The following is an 8,465-nucleotide window of genomic DNA, read 5'->3' on the forward strand; positions in this document are numbered from 1 at the left end:
CGCCGAAGTGGCGTCAAATCGAAAGACTTGCTCCAGGCGAGCGGTCTACCCGACGGGAGGCCCTCGTCACATGCCATTATTATCTCACAGTACCTACTGCAACCTACATCCTTCTGAATCTGCTTAGTGTATTCATCTCTTGGTCTCCCTCTACTATTTTTACCCTCTACGCTGCCTTCCAATTCTAAATTGGTGATTCCTTGATGCCTCAGAACATATCCATTCAACCGATCCCTTCTTCAAGTTGTGCCACAAATTTCTCTTCTCCCCAATTCTATTCAATACCTCATCATTAGTTATGTGGTATACCCATCTAATCTTCAGCGTTCTTCTGTAGAACCACATTTCGAAAACTTCTATTCTCTTCTTGTCCAAACTAGTTATCGTCCATGTTTCACTTCCATACATGGCTACACTCCATACAAATAGTTTCAGAAACGACTTCCTGACACTTAAATCTGTACTCAATGTTAACAAATTAAGGAAAACTCATTTACTACTTTAAGTGTCTCATTTCCTGATCTAATTCCCACAGCGTCACCCGACTTAATTCGACTACATTCCATTATCCACGTTTTGCTTTTGTTCATGTTCATCTTATATCCTCCTTTCAAGACACTGTCCATTTCGTTCAACTGCTCTTCCAAGTCCTTTGCTGTCTCTGACAGAATTACAATGTCATCGGCGAACCTCAAAGGCCGGCCTGAGTGGCCGAGCGGTTCTAGGCGTTACAGTCTGGAACCGCGTGACCACTACGGTCGCAGGTTCGAATCCTGCCTCGGGCATGGATGTGTGTGATGTCCTTAGGTTAGTTAGGTTTAAGTAGTTCTAACAAGGGAACCTCCCCATCGCACCCCCCTCAGATTTAGTTATAGGTTGGCACAGTGGATAGGCCTTGAAAAACTGAACACAGATCAATCGAGAAAACAGGAAGAAGTTGTGTTGAAGAATGAAAAAAACAAACAAAATATGCAAATTGAGTAGTCCATGTGCAAGATAAGCAACATCAAGGGCAACATCTGTGCAGGAGCGCCGTGGTCCCGTGGTTAGCGGTGAGCAGCTGCGGAACGAAAGGTCCTTGGTTCAAGTCTTCCCTCCAGTGAAAAGTTTAATTTTTTATTTTCAGACAATTATTATCTGTTCGTTTGTTCATTGACGTCTCTGTTCACTGTAATAAGTTTAGTGTCTGGGTCTTGCGACCGCACCGCTAAACAGTGCGATTAGTAGACGAAAGAGTGAAAAGTTTAATTTTTTTATTTTCAGACAATTATTATCTGTTCGTTTGTTCATTGACGTCTCTGTTCGCTGTAATAAGTTTAGTGTCTGGGTCTTGCGACCGCACCGCTAAACAGTGCGATTAGTAGACGAAAGGACGTGCCTATCCAATGGGAACCGAAAACGTTTGATCGCAAGGTCATAAATCAACCGATTCCTCCACAGGAGAACACGTCTGCTATATTCTATACGATACTGGTGTCGGCATATGTTGTCGACCCGCCTAACTTGTACACTTGGCGAATGGGTAAAAAGATTCTTCTACCTTGCCCGATTTAGGTTTTCTTGTGGATGTGATAATCACTCCCAAAAAAGTGATCGCATCGGACGGAAGGTCGGACAGATAATAACTGTCTGAAAATAAAAAATTAAATTTTTCACTCGAGGGAAGACTTGAACCAAAGATCTCTCGTACTGCAGTTGCTCACGCTAAGCGCGGGACCACGGCGCTCACGAGCTTACACTTTCCGTGATGTTGCATATCTTGTGCATAGACTACTCAGTTTGTATATTTTGCTTATTTTTTTCATACTTCCACACAACTTCTTTCTGTTTTCTCAATTGATCTGTGTTCAGTTTTTCAAGGCCTATCCACTGTGCCAACTTATAACTAAATCTGAGGGGGGTGCGATGGGGAGATTCCCTTGTAAGTTCTAGGGGGCTGATGACCTCAGCATTTAAGTCCCATAGTGCTCAGAGCCATTTGAACCTCAAAGTTTTTATTTCTTCTCCATGGATTTGAATTCCTACATCGAATTTTTCTTCTGTTTCCTTTACTGCTTGCTCAATATACAGATTGAATAACATCGGGAATAGGCTACAACCCTGTCTCACTCACTTCCCAAACACTGCTTCCCCTTAGTGCCCCTCGACTCTTATAACTGCCATCTGGTTTCTGTACAAATTGCAAATAGCCTTTCGCTCCCTGTATTTTACCCCTACCACCTTCAGCATTTAAAAGAGAGTATTCCAGTCAACATTGTCCAAAGCTTTCTCTAAGTCTACAAATGCTAGAAACGTAGGTTTGCCTTTCCTTAATCTATCTTCTAAGATAAGTCGTAAGGTCAGTATTGCCTCACGTGTTCCAATATTTCTAAGGAATCCAAACTGATGTTCTCCGATGTTTGCTTCAACCAGTTTTTCCATTTTTCGTAGCACAAAAGACTTAAAAGCGAGCAATCTGTCTCGTTCCCCACTTCATATTTAATTTTGCTGACAAGTACCGGCTTGACACGTTAACTCAAGCCGCGCTGGGCTACTAGTTACGTGTCGTCAAAGTTGGAAAATGATGAAACTGTGTAGTTTCGACGGCGAGTTGACCAATTATGTGCCGCTCACGCCCAGTCACCGGTAGCGCAGTTTCAAAACTTAGTTTCGCAACCGACTGTCGTCATGTAAACTAGCATTTAGCGTGACGCAGCGGAGGCTCCGAGGATAACGCGCAGTTAATTTCTTCGCAATTTTCACTCAGCGCCGTATCAATTGCGACTGCCGGCTGCACATGCATGCCTTTTACTTTTTCTCTGCCGTTTGCCTCAAAACTCCGTATCTCACTTTGTGGTCCCCGAGCTGCAGTAAGTATTTTTAGACTAAACCTCTGATGCGGCCGGGATTCGAATCCGGCTCCCTTCGCTCGGCAATCCGCCGCACTGACCACGCAGCTACCAAGGCGGACCTCACAAAGCTCTTATAACGACCGCCGTTGCTGAGACGGGGCAGCACTCCTTTGAGCACGAGATGACCGAGGAGGCCGTCCCTGACGCACGCCTCGCGACGCCGTCTGCTGCTCAAACTTCCGGGCCTGGCCTCCACGGCAAACACTGATAACTTATTTCACACCGTCGTGCGAAACAAACCCGGATACCGGGCAGGACATTCACCTCACAAGTACCTTACCGTGCGGCACAATGAGACGTGTTCTTGGTGGAAGAAATTCCTAAGCTACTTCATCAATAGATGACTCATGGTACAGTGTCTGTTACCTTCTGATTAAAAGTATCCGGACGCCTCTATGTAATGCGGACTCGACCAGTAGACCGCACGAGAGGCGGGGAGTGTTGTGCTGTCAGCAGAGCAACGGCACCTGCCGTGTGGATCGGAGACACCTGAGTAACAAATACATCAGGGACATCTGAACCCTTCTAAAGATGCCCAAGCCGACAGTTGGTGATGTGACTGTGGAGTGGAAACGCGAAGGAACAATAACAGATAAGCCGAGAGCAAGCACACCTAATGTACTGATGCACAGCAACCGTCGAACATAGCGGGGGATGGTCGTAAAAAGTAGCACGAAATCGGCGTAAGGATTCAGTCGTGAGTCCCAAAGTGCTAACAGCGGTCCAACTAAGACAGTGACTGCGCGTAAGGTGTTAAAAAGAATGGGTTACAATGGTCGACAGCTCCTAGCAAGCTACACATTTCTGTAGTCAGTTCAAAATTCAAATGGCTCCAAGCACTATGGGACTTAACATCTGAAGTCATCAGTCCCCTAGACTTAGAACTACCTAATCCTAACTAACCTAAAGACATCAAACACAACCATGCCCGAAGCAGGATTCGAACCTGCGGCCGTAGCAGCAGCACGATTCCGAACTGAAGCGCCTACAACCGCTCGGCCACAGCGGCCGGCTCTGTAGTCAGTGCTAATGGTATTACGAGTGACGTCACTGGATGACGGGAAACAAGTGACTTAGAGTGATAAATCACGCTATACCGTGTAGCAATCCGATGGCAAGGTTTGGGTTAAGCGAATGCCTGGAGAACATTACCAGCCATCTTAAAGATTGCTAATAATGAAATTCAGAGGAGGTGGAATGACGGTATGCATTAATTACGGTGTCGCCCCCTTATTACTCTTAAGAAAACACTAAATGCAGAATGATATGAACACATCTTAAAGTATTGCGTACTGCATACAGTAAGAAACAGTTCAGAGACGATGATGGTACCAGTATGACAATACGCCTTGTCATAAAGCAACATCTGTGAGGCAATGGTTTATGGGCAATAACATCCTGAAATGAGCAGGTCTGCCCAGACTCCCGACCTAAACGCATTAGAACATCTTTTGGATGAGTTGGAACATCGACTTCGCTCCAGACTCGAGCGTCCAACATTACCTTCTCTGAATAAAATGTTCTCGGGTTTCCATCCGCGTCAATTGCTTAAAACTGCACGAGCTTTCGTCCAAGCACTACTTGGCCATTGTCAAGTGGTATGACTGCCAGTGGGCTGTTGGTGCGCCCTTATATACGCTAGCTGCCGGCTGTGATGTCACTGGTGCACGTGTCACTGCCATATATGGGCATGTTTTGAGTCTGCGCTCTATGTGCCCTCTTCAACCGCTCGATCCCTGGATCCCACGCAGCCTGAAATGCAAGCCACCGTCTCTATTCAGGGTGTTTGCGGTAATTTTTATTTCAATAGTAGTTCTCAGAACACCTGGAGTCTACGAAATACCTTGTGATGTAACACCCCAGCCGTCACTTATCTGGTTTTTGTGTGTGTTCACCCCAGGTAATTGACTAACAGATCAACAGAGAGTACTAAACTGCCGCAATGTTGGATAACGCAAAGAAAGTAATAACGCCCTGTGACTCCTGATTGAACTGCGGTGGCAGTGTTGACATTAATTGATTCAGAATTGATCCCTTTTAATTAAAAGGGGTGCACATTGATTTTATATTCAGCTATTGAACACCAGATGCAAATGTTGAACACAAAATTAATTGAGAAAGTGACTTGGGATTTCAACTACTTGATGGAAAACAGATGCAGTCGATTAGCACAGATTTATTTTTAACTCACGACCTTCAATCATCACGTTATATGACTCTCCTAACAGGCAGTAGTAATAAATTGCGTTTGCGTGGAGTACAGCGCGATAACTCAAAAGTAATTCCTATCGACTGACCCAGACGTAATGCGAAGTGCGAGAAGAATTCTACAATACATGGCCCATGAAACCCTCATGGAAACTTTGCCGACACGATCCAACAAATTAATCAGTGGCCGGAGAGGGCGCAATATCACCGAATACAGCATGGCGGAGCGGCGTCGTTGTGCAGATGTCGGCCGACCTCGTGGTGCTGCAAGGCTGTGCTCGTCTATTCAATCCTAGCTATCTTGCTCAGTACATAGCTGAACCAAAACTTCCTATCTCCAAGCTCAATCGTTCCATTTGCTAGGTCCTAAACTGCTGAGATGCTCACTCTTTCCCAGGTATGCTGAGTAAAGAACGCCACGTCTGCGCTCTAGGCAAGCTGGGAATGGAAGACCACTATGGAGACTTCTCACAGTCCGCTCTTCGCCTCTGTTTCCCCTCCAGCAAAATCACTTGCTCCAGTTGCAGCACAAGTCACGTTAATTATCCGTCGCTTCCCAGCGCCGACCAATGCCTGCTCTGGGAAGTGAACAAATTCCCACAAAATTTCCCTTCCTCTCAACTTCTGCTATTTAGCTCCCCATCAAGGTTAGCGTCTGCACAAACACCAATTTTTCCGGAATTCTGACTCCCAGGAGAGTACATAAAATTCCTTGGTCCTACGTTCCCATCGGAGGCCAGTGTATTTCACTCTGTCGCTCTTCACCTGATTTACTTCAGGCTCTGTGGACCGTGAATTCAGTGTGAAGTTGCTATAGTCACGAACATGCATATTTTGACCTCCGTTGACTGCTCCACCGTTGCTTTGTGAGGCTTTCTCGCATGTTTCACTGCAAACAGGACGACAGACATTTATCAACAGGCGTACAAGTTCTCCGTCTGCTTCCTGGTACACCAACATGGGGTCAACCACCGATTCACTGTCACTCATCTTAAGGCAGCTGGAGGCCACGCCCCATTACCGCTTTCTCAGAGCTTGAGCCACCCTAAGCTGCCTATTGTCGCTTCCCTTCGCCGCTACCCCGCCGGCCAGCCAGCCACAGTCACTCTGTATACTTTCCTAGGATAAACTAGCCTCCAGTAAATTGACGCGTTTCCACAAAGTTTTTCATGTCATGTGAATTACTTTAAAACCATCACCCGACGCTAATTATTCCAATACGTCCATACTATACCCTCTACAAGGTGCACTGTGCCTTGTCAGTCATTTTTGTTCAGCCCTACTGTTCGCTCAATGCGAGTTAAGTGATCTTTAATAACTTCATGTAAGGGGCATAGTTCTTGCCATCTTACATAGCCCCTCTCTTCAAATCAATTTTGTAGTACAGGTGATGACTCATATGGTGTTAAGCACCTGTGGTACAAAATTAATATCTCCATAACTGGTATTTTTATCCATTCGCGGGATTAGTTACGGGTGATTGATTACCACTGCCTTCTCTCTGATGCAAACTCCCGCTCATTCCTAGGGTACCTGCCTTCAATGACTGGATTTACTGGTATAGACCTGGTCATTATTTAGTCTTAATTTTACTTTAATCTCTGCCGATTCTGGAGACAATTATTGGTCAGAGTACTCAAAAGAAAACTACAATTATATTACAAGGACACACGTCGCAAAGGGCAAATACACATGTTTAAGCACCTCTGTGCTTGTCATTTGAATGGCAAGACCCGCCATTATAGCTTAAGGTCCATTTCACTGTCAGTTATCCATCCCAGCGCTCATCAAGTGCGGTTCTTCGTTAATGTGTGGGGCGGTGTTGTTGGGGACTGTTTAATTGGGCCGTAACTGCTGCCTAGGTCATTAAATGGCAGGCACTATTACAATTTTCTCGCTAGGGCGTTGCCGGGATTACTGGAAAACGTCCCGCTCCCTGCAAGACAACACATGCGGTTCCGGCATGACGGGGCGCCGGCACATTTCAGTCGTCGTGTGCGTCGATTCCTGGACCGTGGATTGGGAGAGGTGGTCCTGAACCATGGCCTGCTCGATCCCCAGATATGTCCCCTCTGGGCTTTTTTGTTGGTTTAATTAATTTGTCGCCATAGAAATCTTCCTCTACCGGTTTAAATACTCCTCATAGGAAAAAATGACATTAGGGAAAAATATTTGTTTTAATGTCCACTACAACCTCCCAGAGTTTGTCGGTTTAAATACTTTTCACCCTGTGTACTGGTGGATCTTGTTCTACATTAGAATGGTACTCTATATTCCACAATGAAATGAGTGTGACACAATGACGAGTTTCATTATGATATGAAGTAGAGGTTGTCCAGGTATCGAGTTCTGCATTGCCTGACAAGAACAATGTGATAGCCACCCGTTTCCTAACATTAAGCTCTGCCCAGAGAGGCTGGAGCCAGTTGTCAGGTTGTTACGAAAGCGCAGCGACGCGTGCCGGCAGGAGGTCCGCGACGGCGCGTACGGTGCGGGCGATGCTGAGCGGCCGGCAGCAGCAGGTGGACGCCGCCCCCGCCGCCCCCGGCGCCGCCCGCGGGCGCTGCCCCTGGCCGGCGCCGCCCGCGACGCGCCGGCAGGCATCGCTGTGTCGCCGCGAGCCGGCGCTGCCCGCCGTGCTGCTGGAGGCCAGGGGCCGCGCGCTGGACGGCTGCCGCGCCGCCTTCCGCTACGACCGCTGGAACTGCTCCCTCACCATAGCCGGACAATCCGTCTTCGCCAAGCGTACGTACACGTCGTGCATCTCGGGACAAATCCTAGAATAAAGTTAAATGCTAAACAAAGCTGATCACCACCTGAAGAAAGAGCAGTGCGCCTGTCTGGTTTGATGCTTCACCAGAGAGAACCAGCTCTCACGAATTCCTTTACGTTTACCTGGTCAATATACCAAATCCTCAAGTTTCCTATAACTGCCCTTTCCAAATAGCACACAGCTTCGAAGATCTGAGATGTTGGTTTCGGTTCGGAAAGGAGGGCGGGGGGGGGGGGGGGGGGTGTCACAGTTCACTACTTATTCCTCCCCCCCTTCCAAATATAACTTGCCGTCACCTTTACTTTTGACCAGCTAAGTGTGTCACAGATTTTAATAAAAATAAACATAGTAAAACGATTATATTATTATTGTATTAAAACATTTTATACAGAACGTCCCAGCAGAAAGAAGCAAAGAACTTCATATAGCCATATGTCCTCCAGCCTCCGTGACCGAGCCGTTCTAGGCGCTTCGGTCTGGAACCGCGCGACCGCTAAGGTCGTAGGTTCGAATCCTGTCTCAGGCATCGATGTGTGTGATGTCCTTTGGTTAGATAGGTTTAAGTAGTTCTAAGTTCTAGGGGACTGATGACC

The 8,465-nt window shown here is 46.7% G+C and overlaps 1 non-coding gene across 1 annotated transcript; it reads left to right on the top strand.

Annotated features, from left to right (window-relative positions):
- The first annotated feature begins 701 nt into the window (after positions 1–701).
- On the top strand, positions 702–785 carry Trnas-gga (transfer RNA serine (anticodon GGA)). The gene is given in 2 exon segments: positions 702–741; positions 751–785. It is a non-coding gene; the product is annotated as a tRNA-Ser (tRNA).
- Positions 786–8,465: the final 7,680 nt, after the last annotated feature.

This window comes from Schistocerca cancellata, chromosome 2 (assembly GCF_023864275.1).
Source record: "Schistocerca cancellata isolate TAMUIC-IGC-003103 chromosome 2, iqSchCanc2.1, whole genome shotgun sequence".
In the NCBI taxonomy this organism is placed as follows: domain Eukaryota; kingdom Metazoa; phylum Arthropoda; class Insecta; order Orthoptera; family Acrididae; genus Schistocerca; species Schistocerca cancellata.